This window comes from Larus michahellis, chromosome 4 (assembly GCF_964199755.1).
Source record: "Larus michahellis chromosome 4, bLarMic1.1, whole genome shotgun sequence".
In the NCBI taxonomy this organism is placed as follows: Eukaryota; Metazoa; Chordata; class Aves; order Charadriiformes; family Laridae; genus Larus; species Larus michahellis.
The window spans coordinates 74,446,871-74,471,657 of record NC_133899.1 but is presented as its reverse complement, the minus strand read 5'-3'; the positions used below and the strand labels follow the sequence as shown (position 1 = coordinate 74,471,657).

The window sequence follows — 24,787 nt, the reverse complement described above, 5'->3', positions numbered from 1 at the left end:
TATATCCACATCAAAACTGGGACGATCTGCCATGCTCAAGAGGATGCACAACATGCTAATCAGTAAAGCAAATTAAAATCCATAGATTATAATCTGATCCTGACATCCAATTTGCTGGGGAGTAATTTCCATCAGAAGAAAGATCAAAGTGGCAGCATACAGGATTGGAGTCTTACTTTTTACCTAAAGCTACCTCACGAAGCATCTTTTATATCCATATTTTAAGTCCTGTTCCACTTTTTCAGTGTCACCTGCACCCACAATGATGCTACATTTAAATATACAACTTGCAAGACAGGGCTTGAAAAACACCTTTCCCCGTAGTGAGTAGGAGGTTTTTCCTGCTGAAAACAGAAATGTGTCAAAATCAAAACATAACCTAAACTTCCACTGAACACTGCCTTTCTCTCCCCATTTCTCTCTCTTTGTATTTGTCTGCTTTGTTTTGACTTTTTAATTAAAATCTGATCTTGTAAAATGTCGTTTTTAAAGCATTATTGGAATTCAAAATTGAACCACCTGCATTGCAAGTAATTACTTTGTACTTAAACGCAGGGATATCACTGGGGAAAAGACCCCCAGGAAGCACACGCTGGTGCACAATGGTTGTCCTCAGTGCAGCTATGTAGCCAGTCTGGCTTTTTCTAGGTAAACCTCTAATTTCTTTGTAGAAGTCAATACTTCAAGGAATGCGATTGGCAGAATTAGCAGGCTTGCATGATTTTTTTGTGGCAGACTGTGACGGTTTACTCAGCTCCTGCTCAGGTTTTGGCTTAACACACAGCTCACGCCAAGGCCTGGCACATGCTGGGAGCAGCACCATCGGGTCAAAGCAAGAGCAACACGTCTGCTGGACACAGCGGGCAGGAAGAGATAAGGGCCATTCTGCAGCTGTTCTTACCTGCAGTGTGCTGTCCCCTGCAGCCATCATCTCCTGTATCTCTGCAAAATACCTGCCTGGCAGTTGCTTCAAAAATCCCCTAGCTGATGGAAACGGTACAGACCTAGCTTCCAAGCTGGGAGGTATAAATGTATCAGCTTCCCCAAAAAGCCTCTGAAGCAAATCCAACACAGCAGCTGCACTGCCGAGTCTTTACAAAAATTATTTTTAAAAAATTTTAAAAAAACACAAACAAACAAAAAACCCAACCAAGCAAACAACCCCCCTCCCAAATACTCCCCCCAAAACACAAACAACAAAAATTGATATCATGTTTGTAAACTTTGTTCACTGTTTCTGCCTGCTCTGGCTTTACCAGTTAATGAACCTGTCCAAACTTGTGAGTTTTTAATACTAATACTCAAAGCACTATGCAAAGACTACAAGAGAAAATACTATATCTCAACACATTATATCTTTTTCAACATTCATCTTTTCATTTTTTCCTTAAACTAAATTGGAAACACCCTTGAATAGGATCAGCATTTGAACTGAAGCATGCCATTAAATGTAGACGAAGGTTTTCACACGGAAAAGAGGAATGTGGTCAGTTAAAATTAATTTCTCCACATCTCATAAGATATTTGTTTCAATATCTAGGGTGCAAGTCCTCTCTGTAGCAAAGTCACCTTTATGGATGCCATTATTTTACTTCAGGAGATAAAAACAACCTTGCCACATAAAGGCCACTCTTCTGCATCATTCAAATATGTGTATGTGACTTTTGGGCTCCACTGAAGCCTCAAGCCTCAGAGAATCTGGTGTTCATTTTGTTCAAAGTTAATGCCACGTGTCTGACAGTTGGTAAATTGAGTCTCTCTTGTTTCCTGGGCAGGATTTCTCACTTGTTATCTTTCAGTGCTCTGAAAAAGATTGCTTTCAAAATTGAACTTGTCAAGTCAACCGGTTCACTTCTGAACAATCTCTAGAATGTCTGCCTTCTGAGTCGATGCATTTTCATTCATTCATTTAGGGCACCTTGAGAATCAATGCAGTGAAAGAAAACACTGGTAGCCCACTCCCACAGATGATGGTAACTCATAATGCAATAGAATTGTGTAAGCATTTAGCATGTATACATACATGCATTTAAACACAGATATATGGCTATATGTCTATAAAAACCTATGGTTGTCATTACTACTTGCAGACCAGGTGTTAGCAAATCTGAAATGAAATCAGAAAACTAGATGAAGCGTAATAAAGACCAGTCAGTGAGATAACTGGATGGCATTTCTGTTGCCAAGCCAAGGATTTACGTGGCAGCTTCTGCACCATCCAAAATCCAGAGCGCAATGGGTCGTGAGGCAAACACAAGAGCTGGGACCTGCCAGTACTTCATTATGTCTAACAGATTCTGTCATTGTAGTCTAAAGCCTGCAGTGGAAGATGTAAGTTAAAAAGCAAAATTAAAAACAATCACTCCCCATCCGAAAACTTCCCTCCCACCCCACCATTACTGTTTCAGAAATGTAAACTAGAAGAGTATGACTTTTCCTTAAGTCTAGTAAGAAGCCTTGTACTTTCAAGATACTGATTTTGGGAGGAAAAAAGTAAATAAAAATCTGACCTTCATTTTTTCTTAAAATTGATACAGCACTCAAAACTACAAGCATGTTCATACAGTTAAGTGCCCTGTTTTGTGCTCTGTTAGGGAAGTACAATTTTAAACTTGCACTTCAAGGTTAAGAAACCGCATATACAGCTTCACTGAAACCCAGATCTGAAGCCACAGGGATTCAAAAACTGTCTAGAGACTGAGCAACAGTAAGTCAAGTGAGCAGTTAGCTTGTGGACGGTACATGAGCAACTGACAAAACCTGTAGGAAGCTTTATTTACTCCTTCAGTGAGCCTAACTATGCCCAAATGCCTCATCACACCAACAACTGTAGGTGGACAGAGATGAAGAGGAGACACACCCTAGGAGGTACCTAAACCCCCATCCAAGCAAGAGATAGGAATTAATACTATACACAGAGAGAGCAACTCCGCAGCTGTGCCCAAGGGAAAGAATTAATCATCCAGAATGTGCTATCTGGAACTGTATTTCCCTTCATGTTCAGGGCTTTCCAAGAGGAAGCTAAGACTGGACAGGAGACCAGAATCTGCAGGAAATATAATGCAACAAGCAATTAACCACTAGCAAACAAAGTTCTCTTGTTAGTAAATTAGATATAACAGCACATTACTTCTCTTTCTAGTCCCAACTTGAGAGGCATTTCATATAGGGGAAGGCCTCAATTTCCCCAGCCATGTGCAAATTCAGGCTTCACTAGGCCTCCTGGAGACATTTACTGCAAAGCATCTTTGTACTTGCTGCGTTCTTCACAGCACTAGGAGATATTGGAGATCTTCCCACTTGGAAAGAATTCTTCTAAATTGGAAAGAAGGCACAACACCTTGCCATCGTGCTGTCACGTTGGAGTTTGAACTCTTTTTGACACTAGATTGTGTCAAAATGAAAAAAAAAAAAAAAAAGGCGAATTGACAGCTTCTGTAAAACTTGGGAGCTTTCTTTGAACTCAAGGAATCTGGTTTAGAAACTATACCGTAACACCGTCTGACACACAGCAAAGAACAGAGGTTCTCAAAAGAAAAGCGGATGCTGCCAAAGTTGGCCTTTGCTCTTCTTCCTTAGAGGCACAAAAGAGCATGGCAAAAAAGAAATAATACAGCCAGAAACCGTAAGGGGTATGAGGAGCCACTGTACTTAAGGTTTCTATGAAATGAACATCACGTGTTCACAGTCTGCTTTTCTATAGGAATAAAGATACCTGTATACACATGCATAAATACAAATATATTATGAAGAAAGTATGCCACCTTACGCAAATTTTTGCACAATGCTTGCTTGACTACAAATAAGGCTGTAAAGCATCTTGACTTTTCTCCGGATGTGATATCAAATTGATTACAAATTTGGTTTTGTTACAATTAGCTCCACCACAAACTTCCCATAGGACAAGGAGACAGAGAGAATACTTGGACTTCACCCTGTTCAGAATGACTGATCTTGATGAGTACATTCAAAGGTTTTTCTGTGTCCTTATACTAATAAATAAGTTTCTGCTAATGTGTATCTAACAACGTGCCCCAAAAAGATTTTAAAGGAGGCGGCTGAGCTGGCAGTAGCAGCTCCATGGGCTGCTCTCCATGGATTACACATTACCTTTGCTGATTTAATTGTCCACATGCACTAGGTGAGATGAGACAATCCGCACCCTACAATACATGCTGTAACTTTCATAACCCAGACAGCATAAAAGAGCTCTCTCGTGGCTGTAAAGACTTACCAGCAGTGAAAGTCTACCCTTCCATGACTTTTTCTGTGTCAGGCATGGTATGAAGACAGCTAACATAAAACACTCCCTGCTAAATAATCCGGCCACCCTTTTCTCTCTTTCCCATGAAAAGCCATTCCCCTCCTTCAGCTTTGCCAGTAGGCCACTTCATTTTGACCTTGGCAATAAATACTTCTAAAATTATAGTGGTCAAGAGATATTATTATTTGTGGGTTTGGCAAGAGAGGGGGGAGAGAATCAGTGACCAACCAACATATGTTAATGGCTGTAAGGACATTTCAATTTAAGTCCACAGACTTTCCAGATATATATGGACATGGCTAACATCTGTCATGAGAATCTCCATTCTTCTTTCCCTCCACATTTGTAACAAAACCATACAACAGCAAAATTGCTCATACTTAGCAAGACCTTGGTACTCAGAGTGCCTTGGAGAATACCCTTTATACACAAGGCAAGCTTCATAACATGCTTGCAGTTTATTTTCTGCATTTAGATTTGAAGATTTTGTCTTCTGCAGGAATGCTAACAAAAAAAAATATGTCAGCAATTGTTAAATAGCATTTCATTTGCTATCATTTATCACATCAAGCTTGTTGAAGTTCATCCATATGACAAATACCTTTTTTCTGTCTCTGCTTCAATTTTATAGTGACATGCCTGCCTTTATTAGATTTAATACCTGCTGAAGTTAAAAAGAAACTTAAAGAAATTCAAAACAGCAAAGATGATGTAAATCTTTGCAACCTACATGTCCAGAAGTCCTAACTAAGGGCTGACTAGACACCAAAAACCAGGACAACCCTTCATTTCAGATGAAGTATCTTTCATTTGCACGCTATCAAAACTTTTTAAAACGCTGTTACCTGAACCTCCCTTCAGTCCTTTAGGAAGCTTCTATTAAACTATACAGCAGTAGATAAAGTTTGGCAAAATTAACTAAAAAAAAAACCCCAACCTACAGCTCATAGGCACTAGAAGCATTATTCAGCTGATATGAAGGAATTGCACAGATTTAACCTCAAACTACATTTGAAACAGCTCTATAACAACAGAAAGACACGTTGAGACTGAGCCCACAAACAGACCTTGCATCTTCCATAAACCATTACAAACAGCATCTCCATACTTTCAGAAAAGTTAGGCTTAAGTTATTAAAGGTTAAGCTTAAAAGTTAGGCTTAAATTATTAAATTAATAGAAATGCAATACGCACTTGCGCTATGGAAGGGACTTCCAGAATGCTAACTTCCTTTTATAATTCCACTGGCAGGAGATAATTAACTTGTGAATTCATGATACAGAGTATATGACTTGCTCTTGGCCTACTGTTAGTGCCCTATACTCATAACTCTTAAGACCATTTTCAGATGAGAGGAGCTTTCATGATTATGCTACTTAGCATGAAGAGCAGGGAGTAGTGGATAAATTAAAGTTTAGCTACAATTTACCAGTCGCATCAGGAGCGGGTATAAAATTGCATCACTCTATTACGGCTGTAGTTCCACATAATTATTTTTACTGACAGCACATCTGATTTAAGAGGGCTAACTCTCCCCCACCAGTGTAACCGTGCTCTCTTCACAGCAGAGTCCACTGTCACCTTACTTAAGCTGATTCAGTTACTTGCATTGCCACGCTCTAAATTAGAGCTGCGAAATCAGGCAGCTAAAATAATGCAAACATAAATAAATGAAAATTTAATGAAGCTATGGTAACATCCACCAGTTTCGAATCTGACCCTGTGTTGTTCATGAACTGTAACTACTTCTTGATTTCAGGAATTTATTTGTGTTTCTGTCATTAGGGTCTAAACGATGACTGCAGGGAGACAGCAACATCTAAACAGACCATCACATTCATCAGCCGCTCACCGGGTTCAAAGTGTTGGGAGTTATTTTTGGTGAGTGCTACACTCTAATATATGTATCGTATTTCCCCCTTAGCATAAATGAAAGGTGAGGGTGAACTCACATCTGTTTGCAGGCAGTTAATTTTAACCATCTCCTACCCAGCCAAAAGAGTCCTGGACTAGGGAGACCTTTTGAAGCAATCAGGAACAAATAAGGATTAACTAATTTCTGTTGACCCCAGATAAGGGACCAATATCAAGCTTGTGAGGCTGACCTCAGACCAAGTCCTTCAATGAGACATTTTCCACCTGGAGTCAAAGCAGATCCTCTGAGATCTGACCACAGGCCTTTGCACACAGCCAAGACAGGTCAGCTGTTGGCCAAGTAAAGAATGCTGGTTCACCAGAACTGCAGGCAACAAATCAAAAGCAACCAGAATGTGAAGAACATAAGGAAGCGGTGGTCCAACACACCAAAGAACATAAGGTTGTTCATGATCTCCGTGCAGAGGAAAGACTTTTTTGACGGAGAAGCAACTGTGCACACTGCCCAAGGTAAGGGGCAAGGGCCATGTGTTCAGGCAAGCTGAAAGTTATCCCTATTCAGTAGGTATTTGCCTTTGGGATCTTTTCCCATTCCTATTAATTGGAAATAGCCGAGTTATCTCACCAAATTTCTGTGAAGCTTCATATAGACAATGATAAAACTGTAAGGTCACAGAGGTGAACAGCATTTATTTATTTTTTTTTTTAGTTTTAAATATTGCTACTCTGCCCATGGCCTTGGCTGCAGCGCAACTGAGAGCTGCCCCCTTCCTTTGGGGACCTTGCAAAGAGCTGTGGGAGCTGCTTTGGGGCTGTCTTTGGGCTGAGACTCTACCATTTGGCTACAGCATCAATCCTGGAACGACAGCAGAGCTCACGCATTCAGCAGTTAGTGCCTTTAGACAGGCACAAATAATTCACAGGTCAGTGGGTGGCTGTGAGAGACGACAGCCTCTGAATGATGAAGGCCAAGTTCTCTGCTGAAGCGAACTGGAACAGCATGGCAGGGAAGCCAGCAGAGATCCAGCTCTGAAGAGTGGGGAGCCCAGCCTATCCAAAGCCACTGAGAAATTCCTGTGTATTAACAACTACTAATTCCAATTTCATCAAGATCTTGCAGCTTCTCTCTGCATTTCCTCCTCTGTTTCGACTCCCTTTACTTCTCTTCTCTCCCTCAATACTCTTCCCTTGTCTTTTTCCAGTTTTTTCCATTAGACACTTCTCACCCCTTCGTGTTTTCCTTTATGTGACGCACTGACCCCCTCCTCTCATTTTCTAAACCAAATATCCTTGTCTGACTTAAGAGATGTTTCCACATTTAAACTCTACTGTTATGAAAGAGATGGAGGCAAACGGTGTGAGTTTTGTGGAGTCAGCACACAGATATGCAGTGCAGCATTTCAATCCATGGTACACATTTTTAGATGAAGAGCCTAGAAGATTGCTTCTGCTAGTTTAAATAAAATGAAAGGGCACAATTCTGAACGTGCGTCATTACTGGGGATACTCTCTGAGCTACTGTAAGCAAGCAGTGAGGTACAGAAGCAATGCCAGCTGCAATCACTGTAGGTCCTGGTATGTTTAGAAATTAATCAAAGTAGCTACTGCAGAATAAGTACTTTAAAGCAGTTTCAAAAGTTCAGTTTCTACACAGACACTCTCACTCCAGAACAAATGTCCTCATAGGGAATTATATCTATATAATTAACCTAGAATAGTTTATCCTCGAAAAAGTCCAGGAGTAGACAGATCTTAGGATTTGGCTGATCACACAGAGAAATCTTAACAATCAAATTCACCTTCCCTACAGCTTTGCTCATTTTCTTTCAACTTCATTTCAAGTCTTTATTGCCTACTTAAGCAACTTCCACTACAACTTATGATCTTACAGAAGAAACCAGAGAAGGGAAAGCATCCACTGCATTGAGGAGAAATAGGGTTAGGAACAGGCAGGGCTAGGAAGAGAATACAGCATTTCCCCCCGACAGTAACCAGCCATAACAGTCTGTGGGTTGAAACCAGAGGAAGATCTCTCATTACACCAAGCAAGGAGGCTAATGAACATAGCTGTGACTTGGTGCTGCTAAACACCAGACAAGCAGAAGATAGCATATGTATCTCTCAAGGGCCAATGCTCCAGCAGACTTTCTCAGATCCTTTGCTTAAAGGAAGAAGTTTTCATGACCTGGCCGTTAACTGTAGAGTTCAGCAGAAAAAATGTAACAGTGATAACACTGATCAGGTTGCGCAATTCAGCCATCTTCAAAACCTCACCGAGTATGGAAGCAGCAGAAGATGCGTAAAAAGCAAAGGCTAGAGGGTTGTTTTCTGAAACAGATGTTCTGTGTAGTGCCATCCCACTTAACTGCCTTTAGTAACACAGGCCATGCCTGAAAACCGAGAAATGCCAGCATTTTCCAGATGTATTATACCCCTTAGCATCACCTTCATAAACATATTTCTCAGCGGTCTTCAAGGAGTTTAAAGATCAGCTTGTATCTACATTAGGGAAGTAGGGCAAAGGCAGCTCAGACAGAAGTCCTCCTTTTAGTACTCTCCACTTTGTATCCTTGCAGCCAAATATCTTCAAAAGAGCCCTTTACTCAAATTTTCAGAGAGCTCTGGTCTATCACTTAGGCAGCCAAAGAGGAAAAGAGCAGTTTATAAATGTGCTTGTAGCTCTGCTGCTCCTGAGATGACACCAAAGATCAGAATTTTCCAGTACCCAAGGGACATGCAACATCCTAAACACCTGGAAGACAGGGCCACCCATTTAAGGAATTGAGAACTAAATGAGCTGGTAATTTTTGTCTCATTCTTCTAGAGCCATAAAAGACATGCTAAAAATATGCAAATAGTCAGTACCATCTCTGACCATATGAAGTTGTTCCTGTTTGCAGTCTCTTTATCCACCCTGAGACAATCTTGTCACCATTGCTTTCAGAAGCCTGATTTTATCTTTTTATCACTGCTGCTACAAGACAGCTTGACTGCAACGAACATGTTCGTAATGAAATCAGTTGACCCAGAAACGAAGCGCTAACACCGACCTAGATTAAAAAACAAATACAAGTAAAACCTCTCTCTGAACTGTAGGCAATCCATGCTAAAATGATGGAGCAATACAGAGACTGATCTGTAAAAGGAGACTGTAACCAAGGTCCTCTGGTTCTGCACTTGTGCCCGGTTCTTAAGCTTTCTTAAACTTTCTACAGTTTTAAGCATGTAAGTGACCTACTTAAGATAATGTAATTAAAATAAGCAAGAGTGCAATTATCTTTCGTACAAGAAGGTCTAAAATTTCCTGTATTTTTTTTTTCTTAGAAAGCAGTGGCTTTCTTGGATGTTGTATATTATTAAGATAAAGCAATTTATTTTTGCAGAGCTCAGTTTTAGACTCCTTTTAGAACTGCGGATATTCATTTACTCACACAAAATATATTTAATAATATATGCCTTCTATACTTGCTTGTTTCATTTACCTTACAGTTTTCTCTAATAAGAAAGCTCCTTCATAAAGGGATGGGTTTTTTGGGTGCCAAACACAAGAACTACAGGACTCAAAAGAGGCATAACAGCACATATCTTCATCAGGCTTCTATTAATCATATGCTTTTCGTCTTCTTTGACTCAAAATGGCAATGCAAAGTAAAATCGTGTGCTCACACACAGAAAACTGCAAATCCACTCTCAGTTGCTTTTCTTTGCTTCTGATCTGACTCTGAGATTTCTCCTAAAACCTTCCTACTTGTAGTGTCTCCCAAATATCATAATAAAAGGAAATATTTCACTCGTGTTCCCAAATGGAGAGTGCGTGCATGAAGGTGGAAGCACTACAGAGAGGACTGAACACCAGAATACCAATTACACCAGAACTACAAAAACACCTCAAAGCCATTAAATTTAAGAGACTTCGGTTGATGTCAAGCATGGCGGAAGAAGCAGAAAGTTCAGTTTAAAAGACAACCATATAAAAATGGCTCTTACTCCTCCAGGTAAATGCCTCCTTGTTAGCATATTATAGTTACCACTGTAGTTCACATTACTGACAATACACATCCAGCAGCAACACCAGCGGGTATTTTAAATTACATCTGTCCTACTGTTTACAGCTAAGTCTGTTCTGGGAGCAGAAACCCGACTTCACTCCAGTGCACTCCCCTGCAGCGCCCGTTCACGCTGAGTGCAGATGCTGGGGTGTTGGCAGTGCCAGAGGAAGACAAGGCTCAACCTGAATTTCACATTTGAGAGGTAGGGTATGCAGGGCTTTAAACTGCTTTGTAGGATTGAGGTATAAGCAGCTTACCACAGAGGGGCCGGGATATGGTTTGTAATCAAATCTAAATCTCCTCAGCACCATTTTGTCCCAGCCCTGAGCCCAGATTTCTTCTTTACTGCAGAGCTGACACTCCAGACTGTGAGTTCACATTTCATAGTAAAAAAAGTAATGAAAGGAACTCCCGTATTTCCTGTTTAACATTTCAGCCTTCTCAAGGGTAATAAAACAAAATCTCCCTACAACAACAGATAAGTCAGACAAATAAAATGTCAAACTACTTTAGAAATAAGCTAGTCAAGATAATAGAATAAATCTCTTGGGGAGCCATTAATTGCATTCTTTTATGCATTTGGTAAAGAAGCTTCTAGAGAACGTATGATAGCTAATACAAAAGGATGTGCTATTTTTGTATCTCTTCTTTAAAATGAATTTAGTGCTGACAAAAAGATATCTGATTAGTATCTGGAGAACCTAAAACCTTTCCTACGTCCTTATGAGGAATGATACCACTGACAGTTCTATTAACAAACCAAAGCAGAGGCTGCACAGTCGGACAGAGGGAGCCCCATGTTGAGACTCCAGGGCAGGGATCCTCATCCTAGTTCTCCTGCCAGCCAAGTGACCATGGGGGCAAACTTGTTTCTCTGTTACATATCTGCAAAGTGAGGTTAATGACACTTCACAAAACACTGAGATCTATCAGCACAATGCTCGTTGCAAGAGCTTTGTACTTTTATCACCACCAAATTTCCTAGCAGCACCCTAACATAAAGGGAATAAAAACCCCGTATCAACCAAAGAAGCAGCTGAGTTGTGAATAAAACATCAGTATGGGATACAGCCATATTTATTCGCTTGGATTGCTTCCTGCAAAACAAAGATGACAGTAAGAGCCCATACTAATAGTTACTCACAAAACAAGAACATATCAGTTAGACTTAACTTTTCTTATTATTCTTTCCAAATGACTTGTCATTGTCACCATAATACAGCATGAAAAATAGTGCACTCCTCAGCCTCTATTTTTGATTAACCAGGTGCTCTGGGAATTTCTGTCTATCCCTAATCATAATTAAAAGTTGTTATCTCCATTTTCAATGTGGCTTGCAGGCAATTAAATCTATTTGGAAAGAAACAACTTTTTTTCTTCCATAGAAATTACTTACTTGTTTTTAAAAATAAAGCAGATCTGTTTGGTTAAAAAGCTAATTCTGATCCCTCCTTTTGCCTAGATGCTATTAATAAAGTTTCCTCATCTCGCAGTGACTCTCATAAGCACTGGAGAAATTCAGCATCTCTCAGAAGATTGCAATATGATAATGAAAGCTCTTGCAGCAAGCCCTGTTTCTGCCCTGAAAGCACAGGGATGTGCTAAGCAAAGGTCCGGCTTATGAGTTGTCTGAGGAAGGAATCTTTAAGGACTGTCTAGCACAGTGTGGTTCTTTTCTTGTCTGAGGCGCACACAGATAAGCAGAGAGAAACTCTTGGTTTGCAAATCATTTCCCTGGGCTCAGATTCCTGGTCCTCTGTTTTCAGTTTGGTCTAAAATCAGGGTTTCACCTTCATGACTTTAGTTGGCATTTATAGTTGGAAGAGGGCTTCTCAAAGTGAGATTTTCACTTTTTATTGATTACAGCTGTCAAAGGAGCATGTAGGTTTTCTCCATCCTGTCAGACCCAAAGTGTTTAGCATGGCAAACCAGCCTCCCTGACAGTAGTGAGGCAAGAAGAGCTACAGAAAAACAAGAACTGGTGGGGAAAGCAAAGCATTACTCCCCTCCACAATGACTCCACTCCTACCATCAGGCATGTGGGCAAAAAGTCTTTTCATGGCACAAAGATTGTTTTAAATACCTCAGAGCTTACAACCTGACAGCTTCTGGTCTAGGCTCCTTGTCTGCACATAAGCACTGCACAGACACAGGCAGACATTTCCCTCCTTTTCTGCCGGTGAAAGGAAGACAACAGTGTGCCATTTTTCCACTGCACCATCTCCTCGTCTGTACAGCAGAAGTGAAGGTTTTGGCTAAATCTCACCCCCCAGTGATACTGAGCTTGAGATGACAATTCATTCTGCCTGATTTCAATGGTGAAATACTACTTGGGAAACTGACACTTCTTTCGTGTACTTTAAAGTACAAGCACTTATTATATCCATAATCAAATACATTAATTATCAACCCCAAACAGATGCCCCCAGCACCACCATGTTTCATTAGAAGCCCTTAGAACACAGAAAAGAAGAGTTTGTCTTCAGTCTGTAAAGACAATCTTAAAGACTCAAGATAAAAATTTTTGCAGAGAAACAGATTTTGTTTGGTTTTATTCCTGCACACTTTATATGGCAGCGTTGTGCACAATGCTCTAAGGATGAGGCAGTAAACATGGCCCTAGGACCTGTATCCTCTAAATTATACAGTGACACAGAATGAATACTTACAGTAACAAAGCAAACAAAGAAGCCTCCTACTCTTCTCCGATCCTTGCCTATTGGAAGCTCTGCTTGAGTTAAATGTATAATCATATAAAAACAACAAAATCGTCACTAGCAATGCAGAAAATTGGGTCATTCCAGCTGCTGAAAGCTGTGTTTGCTGCATCTCCTTGGCCTAAACCTATAATTCAGTTTGAGAATTGAAAGCAATGTTGCTCAAGGTCTGACACAGTAATTCAGAAAGCAAAACAAACCCTTAGTCCGATTATAGACTCTATTAGGTGGTAAGTTATGGCCACTTTACCAAATTAACTGGCTGTTTAACTGTTTAACTACATGGACAGAATAGCCCTTCTGAAGGACTTGTATTAACAACAGATATTTTAGTCTTCACAGACAACACAAAGGGTGAACAGGTGACAAAAAGAGTCATTTTCTAGCATAAATCACCGAGCTTTGATTGATACAACTCAAGAAGAAAGCTAGGAACTGCAAGAGAAGAGTCACTGAATATCAAGCAAAATAACATTTCCTGGTAGACACCAGCTTTTGAGAGTATGAGAATACCCGAGTCAAAAGTTAAGACCAATTAACATCAGATGCCCAACTTCAATTATGCTTCACACCACAGACCTTGATGAAATCCTCAGTTTGCATGTGCTGCAGAAGCCCATTTAAGTAGGAAAGGAAAGGAAGTATTTAAGACAAATAAAAAGAAAGGAGGAAGTCTAACCCTCCCTTTAAAATGCTTCACCACTTCAGATCCACCCACTTGGAAGTTATTACAGTGTTTTACTTGTAGCTTTATTCTTCCAGAAGATTCAAAAATATTTTTCCCTACAGGGCTTTAGAGGGGACTGAACATAAACTCAAATGTATCATCTTCCTTTCTCCCCACTTCAGGGGCTGCACTCTGTGAGATTATCCTGAATATATTTTGGTGTCTTAGTCATTTGTTGCTGGGTAATCAGCTATATACTTACAGCAACTGTGCCATATGCTGCAGCATCTCTTTTTTAATCTGTTTATCTGTCCTTCTCTTACCACAGCATGTTCTTCAACACCTCCACCGTTTTTATAACATGATTGGAAGGACTGGGTTGGTTTTTTTTTTTTTTTCTATTCAAAATGCATAGACCATGCACAAAAGACACAGGTTCAATGGGGAAAGAACGAAGATGGACAGATTTCACACATCACTTCGGTAAACAGGGTTTGTTTTTTTGGGTTTTTTTTTCCTTAAACAGTGAAGGTCTTAAGTTACCAGCGTGATCCATTATATTAGTTATAATAGCTTCTGCAGGTTGTCTCTTCTACTCTTTAAAAAGCCAGTCACTGAGGCCTTAAGTTCAAATGCAATTATCCACTCAGAACTTCATTTTAGATCAATGAATTGATCACAGCCATTCATGTACCTGATGCAGGAATGGAAGCTTAGAGCACTCGACGTGATCCCAGTTGGAAAGGTGGCCTCTCCGCAACCAGCAAACTGGGCACCTGCAAAACAGGAGCCTGTGTGTCAGAAGCCATGCGTATTTTACAAAATACAAGGAAAACTCTAACAGCGTCTTTCGGGAAGGACAACAGAGACCCCCTCATTCACTGGACTAAAATTACTGGATTGAAATGTAATAGAGAAAAACCTGGCAAGTATAACAGTTTTCATTAGTGGTACATGAAACCCATAGCTTGGCTCATGAAGTCATTAGAATGACAACACCTGCCATCAGCAGTGGGAGCAGAGCATGGGGGAGACATCACGTTCTCAAGCTGATGGGATCAAGCTCTTCATTCTCAATGGGGCTTAAGCTCCTTTCTCCCACGGGCACTTCTGAACATCCCACACAGCTCGTTTCCACTTAGGCCAATGTTCAAGCACTTAATTAGAACAGAGTAGCATTATCAGCTTATTTGCATAATCTGAATCACATTAAACACTGCATCAGATATGAGTGCTTCATGGAATTGAGACACAAAAGAGATGCATGCATAAATTCTATAGATCCAGAATATGTAATGTATAAATCCATTATTTTGGGGGGAAAAAAAGTTTGTTGAAGAACAGAAAATGGAAGAAACTAATATAAATATAATTTATATATAAATATATAATTAATATTAAAAAAAAAATCAAAAATCCTTCCTAAAATCAAAATGCTTTCATAAAATACTGAACGTTACAATCTTGTTATTACCTAATATTTTGTTTTTTTAGAAAGTGATGCTTTTGATCTTTTTCTCTATAACCACAAAGACTAATTTTTCATTTGTGTTTTTTTAATGAAAGCTGAGCTATCCCCAAAATCTCACGCATAAAGAAATTGGAGGTTTTTTTAAAAAATTTAAAAAAAAAAAATTATAGAACAACAGAAGGTGTCCTTAGTGGGAACATACAGTACAAAAAGACTGAGATGACTGCACATAGCACTGGAGGAGACAAGACAGAAGGGAAAATAAACCTCCATCCGAAGTCAGGTCATTGCCCACTTGATGCTCTGTATTAAGCTTAACTTCACAGAATCACAGACCAGTAGAGGATGGAAGAGACCTCTGGAAGTCATCTGGTCCAACCACCCTGTTCAAGTAGGGCCATCTAGAGCCACTTGCCCAGGATTGTGTCCAGACAGCTTTTGAAGATCTACAAGGACGGAGACTCCACAACCTCCCCAGGCAACCTGTGCCAGTGCTCAGTCACCCCCACAGCAAAAAAGTATTTTCCTGATGTTCAGAGAGGGCCTCCTGTGTTTCATTTTGTGCCCATTACCTCTTGTCCTGTCACTGGGCACCACTAAAAAGAGCCTGGCTTCAATCTTCTTTGCACCCTCCCTTCAGGTATTTTTATATACATTGATAAGATCCCCCCTGAGCCTTCTCTTTTCAAACCTGAATAGTCCCAGATCTCTCAGCCTTTACTCATACGAGAGATGCTCCAGTCCCTTAATCACCTTCGTGGCCCTTCACTTCTGTCACAGTAAGACTCACATACAAATGCATACTGCTTCTTCTCAAAGCCCACAGGGCACATAGCAGATGCAGACGTTAGATTCCGTTCTAATACAAGCTGCCTGGGAATCAACACTCTGCTGGCTTGCTATCAGCAGGTTTTAGTAAAAAGGTGGCTTGGAGACACTTCCCTTCCTCCAGGAGCCCAGAGAACTTGAGAGCAAGTGGTTTATCAAGTGCTATGGCTCTACTTCGGCTTTGCCCATGCTCCTCACCCCCCAACACCCCAATTATGAACTGGATGAAAGGCTTTAAAGTAAAAGCTTTTAGGTGGGAAACGTTCTAAGCAGAATAAAGAGAGTTTTTATGCCAATGCAATGACTGCCAGAGTTATTGTTTAAGGCAAGATTAGTGCACTTGGAGTGATAGAAACCATCAGGAATGGACAATTAAGAGTCCAGACTAATCCTCAAAGACAAGATGCTTAAAGACCTAATAGCCTGACTGAAACCAGTGAGATCAGAGAGTGTTTTAACTCTTTCAAAAGGCCTGCAAGGCATTTGACACTATTTTCCCAGTAGGTTTTCCTTGCCTTCACTTCAAAGTCATCCAAAAGGGTGAACTTCAAACACCTGTTTCAAGTGAAGAGGATGGCACCAGAGGATGTGTTTTATTCAACGAGACAGACTCTACAAGAATAAACATGAATGCTCAGCATTCCTGTCCTCTACTTACTTTGTGAGAAAAAAAAAATAAAAAATCTGTATGTTCTAATTACTGAATAAATTAGATAGATTAATTAAATTAGACAGAAGAAACACGGCCATTCCTTCCCATTTAAGCACACTCCCCATCCAGGAGAAGTACTGAGAAGGAAAAAAAAAATCTATTGCATAAATTAAACAATTCAAGTACAGCATTAGAAGATCTTTCAAGTAAGAAGTAATGCTATATGAGAAAGGAGACTATGAACCACTGATTGCACTGATGTGTCTTTACTCACTTTTGAACACTTTGCTACTTAAAACAGCATTACTGCATCAGGCATGGAGCCTGAAGTGCCATGCAAGATACCAAATCTGCTTTCCCCTACAATGTCTTCAATCCAAAGTGCATCCATAGTACAGGAACAGATTACTCACAACTGGTAAAATGCATCCAAACTCTATTTCCCAGAAGCTATCAAGAGACGATTTTATTGAAGGGAGGCATGAACAGGACAACAACTTGGGAGAACTCTACATATTAAAAAGGACCTCACTGGGACAAATATGCCTTTATTTTCATTTCCAGCTTATTAGAAGAAACAGAATTCCATGCTTGTTCCAGTTTCAAATGGCAAAAGCAGCAAAACCAACAAAAACTTGAGTAAAATTAAACTTGGAGGAGGAATTGTTTCTACATTGTACCTATCCAAAGTTTCTGCCTTGTTTCCAATCCAAGAAAGTGCTTGAGAGTCTTGTGTATCACTTGTTGTAGCTTGACTTATAGAGACAGAATTTGCTTGACTTCTGTTCTTAGAGACCACCACGACTTTAACTCCTCTGCTGTACATCTTTTTGCATTTTAGCACAGAGATCTACATATAAAGATACAACTGACCAGGCACATAGCCCAGAAATAAACTCTGGGCTTTTGCCTGAAACAGAGGAGCAGCTCTACTGCCCACCAAATGAAACATATCTATAGGCAACATTACTAAAAAGGCTTCTTCCCTTTTCACAGTTTTTAATATTTTTGTTTTGTGAACTTATATTTTCATGTCTGCCAGAAAACCAGACTAATAAGGAACGTCAGCATCTGTTTTGTTGAAAAATTTTAAAACCATACTGTCCCCACCAAAATATTAACCACAAAGTTCTTCTTTAGGCTTTTTCATTTAGCTTTCAAAGGGTAAAAAAACCCCCAAGATCTCTTTGTTGTCATCATCTGCTTTTTGTTAAATCCATATACTCTCTTAGCCCATTGCTACGGTTGTTGATTGTTCACTGATGTTAACTCGCATTATTGCAGACAACAAGCTCAAAGCTTATGCAGCTTCAGGCTTACTTGACATGAATCACACTGCGCCTTTTCAAACTCCTGCTACAAAGTTCCCTTCAACAAAAATTAAGCCTCTGAGGTTACAATTATGTATGCAGCCTAACTAGTCCCAGCTAAAGCAAAAGAGATGTAAGGTCAAAAAAAATGTTTCTGTCCCCTTCCTTTGCTTGGTGTTTGTTTAAATTCTGCCTGTCTGGAAGGAAAAAAGCACTGAAAATGTTTTGATAAATTAAATGAAAGGTTTTACCTAATACTACTACACTCAATACTTTCTCCAATACTATAAAATAACATCCTAGGAACATGCTTAGCTGATTTTTTTGTATGAGAGTCTCAATAGCATTCTTAAAAATGCATATCCAGTGCTGACACTGAAACACATCCAATCATCTTAGAATCATAAATAATTTCTTTAAAAGTCTGTTACAAAAGCAGAATTCATTGCTCTTCAGCAGCCACTCCAGCTGATGAAGCAAGCTCAGTTTCCCAGGGGAATAAAAAAGTAATCACAAATGCAAACCAGAAATCTGAAGGGCAGTGGCAGTATGGCCAAGGTTAGAGAGATCAGCTTAGATGAATATTTCCATCATCCCCTACAGGCACCTAACAGGGCACTCCCTCTCCTGGGAGGGAAGACATCTCTAGCTCAAGGTCTCCCTGCCCTGGTACCCAAGGTTCACCCTTGGCCAAACTTCAGGATTAAGAGTAGGTCTGAGCCACCTGATGGGGATCGCCAGGCAACTGAAAGGAGTGGGGAACACTTCAAGCCTGAATATGAAATATCTGAACATCAGCAACATGACCCACGGTCCTTGTCCTTGCAGCTGGAGAGAAGCTCTAACTAGCAGCATTTTGCAGGTAGCTCCCACCTGAGAGTGTGTTTTTAAGCAACAAGAATTACGTACCACCACCACCAGCCTCTCAAACACACAGACACATCTAACACAACAGCCAGATAGTCATTACCTCCTCGTTTCCCCTGATGTGTGAGACTCTTTCTTTACCAGGAGAAGGCTTGTCAGAAAACAATTTTTAAAAAAATACTGGCACACTGAAGGCTCTATTTTTCACCAGGATTCAAAATGGGTACATTTTCCAATCCTTTGTGAAACATTTCCTTTCAGCATTATTAATTGGATTGTTTTCACTTCAAGGGGGGGGAATGATTGACAAAATGCTTCTACCATCAATAAAGAATCATTATTTCTGACATTTCTGTGGAAAAAGTGACTATCAAAAAAGTAATTTTGGTGTAAGAACTTGACTGCTCATTGACAACACACCACCCCCACCCGTGTTCTCGGAAGGGCCCGGCACAGTGCTGTCTGCTGCCTGAAGACAGCATCATCTACAATGCCTGCTACCAAAAAGACAGCTTAAAGCCTGAGGTATCAAAAGTCAATTGAATCTGGAATTCCTCGAGGTACGGCATCCTGTAGCTGATTTTCACATTCTCTATATATTCTTTTCTCACTATCTGCAGAGATCCTCAGGGATCACATTTCTCTTCAATGCATCTCCTGGAGCACCAGAGCAGAAAGGGACTGAATTTTCTTCCTGTCCCGTGACAGAAATACATCTACTCCTGATGGGCTGCACGGTACCAGAATGCTGCAGTCTACTATTTGATAAGAAAAGGCAGGAATGATGAGCTTCACAGGCTCCCAAATCCAACACAGCGATCTAAATACATTTTCCCTTGCGCTGCATATTAGCTTGGCATAGAAATGATTTGTGTCAACGCTGTATACAGATTGTTCACAACTAAGTAAGATTAGAGCTGAGTCTGGAAAACTTATTACACAAATAATACATTCCAGCAGTTCAAACACAGACGCGGTAGAGAAGAGGACGGTATTGACTGACAAGAAGTCACCCAGCTCCACCCTCAAGCAACTCTTGTTGCTGAGGTATCCCAGAGAATAAAGCCACATTTGATCTTTTCATATTTCCTTATCCGATATAACTTAGTAACAGGTATGCTTAAACTGTCCAGAAGCCAGCACAGTCCCGAGGAAAACAAAACCTTACATCAGACTCCTGAAGGTCCCAGGACCAGATATAGAAATGAGACTGCAAAGAAGTGAGGATATTACTCCTGTCCGTAGAGATCCAGCAGACTTCAAAAAAATGACAGGGGCCTTTTTCAATATATTTAAGCTTCAACAAGCGAAAACAGGAAGATTATAAAATGTCAAGACAATTCAATCTTTTGCTTTTCCTTACAAAGAGCAAGACATTTATCTAAAGAACACTCGAGGGTTTTTGATCTTAGCTGATACTTAGAAGACATTTAAACTAACAAGACAAGGCAGGTAAATCCTGCACTACAGCACATGACTTCAGACCTCTGAGAACAGGGACAGATACTCAGGTGAGAACAAGGATGAAATTAACGTAGGACCACACCTGCTCACCCCTCCAGCTTCCACTGACAACTGAGCTACTGTGATTCATCCCCAACAGCAGCGGCAAGGACAAAACTACCAGCAATTCACTGAGCATCAGTCCCACAATACCCAGCACTGCTGCTGGCAACGGGAGTTTTGAGGGAATTTCTCAGATACAAGGTACTGTGAAATGGAGTTGTGATGCTTTCTTCTTATGCCTGGGAGACAGCTTTCTGGCTGGCCTCTGCTCAGCAAGATTGGTGATAAAGATTTCATCCTGCCCCAGCCACTCCAACTATGCCTGCTTTAGTTGGGCTTTCTCTGCTCTGGGACTAGATAACAGGCATTTAAAACACAGAAAATTTCAACCTGTGGTTGAATGCACATTTTTCACTGGCATTACAGTACCACGCCAGAGATGAACGTGTTCTTTCCTATGATGATACGCAATACTCACAAACATTGAGGTAAATTAAAATAATGAGGGTTTTGTAATTTGCCTGGCTTTCATAAAGTTTCTCCGGCTCCAGGCTGGAATTTCAGGTGTTAAAAAAAAAAAAGGAATAGGAAAAAAATAATCTCTGACACGAAGAACCAAAGCCCTGGTAAGTGAGATATTCATCTCGGGAACAGCAAGATGTTAATCTTGTGAGTAGAAGACAGGTTCTAGCTGAGATCTGTGAGGAGGACAAGTAGTCTTGAATGTGGTTATTCCAGTGACAGAGAATGCCCTGGCCAGCCTTCTGGCCACCTAACTGGCAATGTTAGGTGACAAGGCTGCAGCTCGCTTCTTCTGTGTGCGAAAATCTTAGAAGTTTTTTTTTTATTTAACATGGGTGCAGAAGATGCTCTGCAACCTCTCCCCTCCCTTCTAAGGGTCTGGCTGCCTGGGCTCAAGCAAGCCCAGGCCTAGAACAATATGACCATAAACTGAGACTAGACTGCTGGGAAACAGCTAAGTGTGAGAAAGTTCTGTGAGATACCTCCTGCAGGGCCCTAACCCCTTTGCTATGGAGGTGCACTTAAGCTCAAGCCCTTGGGCCTTGCCTGAGTTCACATAAGCTTGTGCCTGGCCCTCTACCTCATAGTGCTCATATGTGCTTATTATAACTGCAACACCCTAGCTTGATCTTGGACCTTCCTCATCTCTATGCATTGGATCGCTGCACTCTTGGCCAGCCCTGGTTACCACCACTGGGCTTGCCTGCTCCTTCTGTTCAGGTGCAGTGAGACATGCCGAATTAGTGGTGAGGGCACTGTCCTGCCTGCCTTGCTGTTGTCCTCAGCTCCCACCTCCCCTTCCCTTGTAGGGCAACCCACACTTGAGCTTGGAGCCAAGCACCATGGGATCCTGGTCCTGAACCTGCCCAGAATCAGAGCTGGCCTTGGCCACAGGTAGTTAAAACTCTTAGAGTGAGTAAGGGAGAGGCTGCAGACTGCTGGGGTGCTTTGGGCAATGACACAACCTTGTAAAGCACATTCAAGTCTTCTAAGCCTTAAAAGCTTCTTGAGAAAAAAAAAACAAAAAAAACAACAAACTACTCCCTCCCAGCTCTAACTATAATCTGCCATATAACCTTGCAGAAGTATAAAAAGTTTTCAGCACAAGTCTAATATGAAGCATACTGCAAGGTGATCCCTTTTCATTCGAGTTGTTCTGCAGCAATATTTCCCAATGCTTTCTTCTTTGCCACAAAGTAAATCAATTCTGCCCCAAACCCACAATGGTTAAATTACCAACTTACCCTTCTCTGTTATCTAAGTTACATTAATTATGTTCAGCTTAATGGAAGCAATTATTTAATTAGTACCAACTGCTGTTCACCTATATACTCCTGTAGAAACGTTCTGGGTTACACACGGCCCAATTACCTGCTGAATTGCACAGCACCTCATCACAAAACTATTAAAAGTTCAGCAGAAAACTCCCTAGACAGTACAAGGCTTTCTTTTTCAGAAAGCTGTGATGCCAGTGGAGTAAAACTGAGAGGGTTGACGCATACAGCTTTGAAACATCTGCCCTTACATGTAATGAGTTTATCTGTTTTAGAAATCAATAAAATATTTCCCACCTCCCCCAGCAGCATTAATAGCATGACTACTACTAATATGGGCATAGTACTGGACAGGATGAGATTCCCACTTCAGTGAGAGCTGACTGCCCTCGGACATGCACATACACTCAGAGACCGCACTTCAACAAGTACACAACTAGATGGCATGCACAAAAGGCAGGAGGAAGAAAGTTAGCCTAAGTGTTTCTCTTAAACTAAGCTTTGAACTTAAAACACTTCAGATCCTCGCCTAAAACTCCACAGCATCAATGTGGACCTAAGTGACACATTCAAGCTTGTACTGCAGTGTGACTCTGGTCCTTGACTCCTAGCTTTATGACTTTCTGACAAAATCATCTGGCCAATGGCAAGCAACCCTTCCTGGAGAAGCAGCTCGGCTGCTCTCAAGACAGCATGTACGCATGTACATCTCTTACCTGTACACACACACCCCCACTGAGCTTCTCCTGACCAGCCGAGGACAATCGGATGGCATGGGTCAATCACCAGACACCACTGAGGAGGAGTTGGACAATTTCCCTAATAAACAGGGAGAGCTCAGCTTGAGGTGCCGTTGTCTGTAACTAGGTGGAGAGTTGAGAGGGTGCACTGCCAGACAGAGCACAGACATGAGAGCCAGGGACATCTAACTGTAGCACTGTTTCCCATGAAGATGGACTACAGAAACCCTTAATTTCAGGGGGCAGGGAGGAGTACAGAAGTACATCAAAGCCCCTACAGCACTAAAGGCTACAGTGAGGCTGGCAGAACTCACTGCCTCGGGGCAACCAGAAACATAGAATGACTGGGGAATGGGAGGTCTCCAGGGTGCATGGAAGAGCCATAAGCATTGGTAATCCATACATAACCAACCTAGCAGGTCACTGAAATGGGAATGTTAATGTTGGCCTGCGAATCACTTACTGAGCAATCCTGAGGGTAATGAGATCTTATCTATACAGACACTGAAGACAATTCACTGAAGTTAACGAATTTTGTTAGGGTATTACTTTCATTAATGTCTTTAAAAAGAGATTTCTTCTACCCTGTGTAGATAACCGTGCCTGGGAGGCTTGGGTAGGCAGACACAGTTTGAAGACACCCTCTTGAAAAACAGCTACCTCATACAAGGGACAGAGAAGACAATGAAAAGCTGAGACGTATCTGGCTGGAATTCAGACTGCCAAGAAACAGAATGGCCACTCTTAGCAATTGTGTAGAATTGCTCAAAAATACATACTTTGAATGAGCTATTGGCCATGTGGCGATCCCCATGAAAAGGCCAAGATGTTTACATCAAACTCCTCTGCTAACCTCCAGAGAATTTATAACCAGACCACAAGACACAAGCTTCGCTTATTTACAAGCGGAACAAATCCATGCGTGATGCTTGTGCTTCCACCACCCTCCTACAAGGATGGATCACAGCATGCAACATACAGAGCTGCAATGGGCCTCCTGGGTGGCTTGTGAAATCAATGGCAAATTAACCCAGGCCTCAGTTTTTAGAGGGCTGCATGTCAGACAAGGACGAAGTGGGAAGGGACTGTCAAAGTTTAAAAAACAATTCATCCAACTTGCAAAGCAACTCCTCACACCTCACTGGTAACTTCTCATTAGCACTTAGTCTTTGCTGTCTGGGAGCACGTGATCATTTTGCATTGCACATGTGCTGAGTACAAAGCTAAAAAAGTCTCAGCCCCCAAGGGTCCATGGCCTGACAAGATGACAGCACTGCTGGAGTCCCCAGACTGAGGAAGCACTAGATAATGGGGGAGAGGACGAGGATCCTGATGAGGAACATCAGAAGTACCAGTCACTGGCCCTCCAGGCTTAAGCCAACTAATCCACAGCAGGAACACCAAAAGGCTGTCTCTCTTTCCTTTTCTCCTCTTCCGCTTAATTAAAGTGATTTCTAGCGATTAGCTGGCCTCTATGTTTTTGTTTTAAACGGCAACTTCTTTACATCCCTACTAAAAATACAAAAGTATACAAAGCACAAGTGTCATTCTGCACAGAGGGTGCTGAAATATTAAAATCTTTTTCTTCATCACTGTGAACTCAAAATATTGTCACACCAAGCATAGTTCTAAAGCTGCAGACAAGATAAGTTGAATAACATACTCTACTGGAGTGTAACACTTTAACAAACTACAGATGTATCTGACCTCAAGTTAATTGACTAACAAATCACTGAAGACCTGGGAAATGAAGGCCAGAATGAGGAAATGTCTTCCCTCATTTCCTATCACCTTCACCAGCGCATCTTCCAACAGACCCAGGGTTGCATTTTACAGGATGCTAAAAAAGGAAAGGCAGCCACTCTGAAATTTATGAGGAGCCAAGGGAACCTACTGAGTGCCACCTTTCTCGTTTCATTCCTCATGCCACTGGCATAAATTGGGTTCACAGTTTGCTCCCTCACTTAACAGCTCTTAGTATCCTGTATTCATATATCTCTCCCTGTCTGCCAGTTTTTAATACCATTTACCAACATCCATTTCTT

The 24,787-nt window shown here is 41.0% G+C and overlaps 1 protein-coding gene across 11 annotated transcripts in view; it reads right to left on the bottom strand.

The window, feature by feature from the left end:
- The window catches only part of TSPAN4 (tetraspanin 4), a 457,483-nt gene that overhangs the window by 280,067 nt on the left and 152,629 nt on the right, over positions 1-24,787 (bottom strand). For all 11 annotated transcript variants that reach the window (XM_074585644.1, XM_074585632.1, XM_074585638.1 and 8 more), the window contains one exon: positions 14,267-14,348. The gene's annotated coding sequence lies outside the window, so the exon portion shown is untranslated. The remainder of the gene's footprint in view (positions 1-14,266; positions 14,349-24,787) is intronic.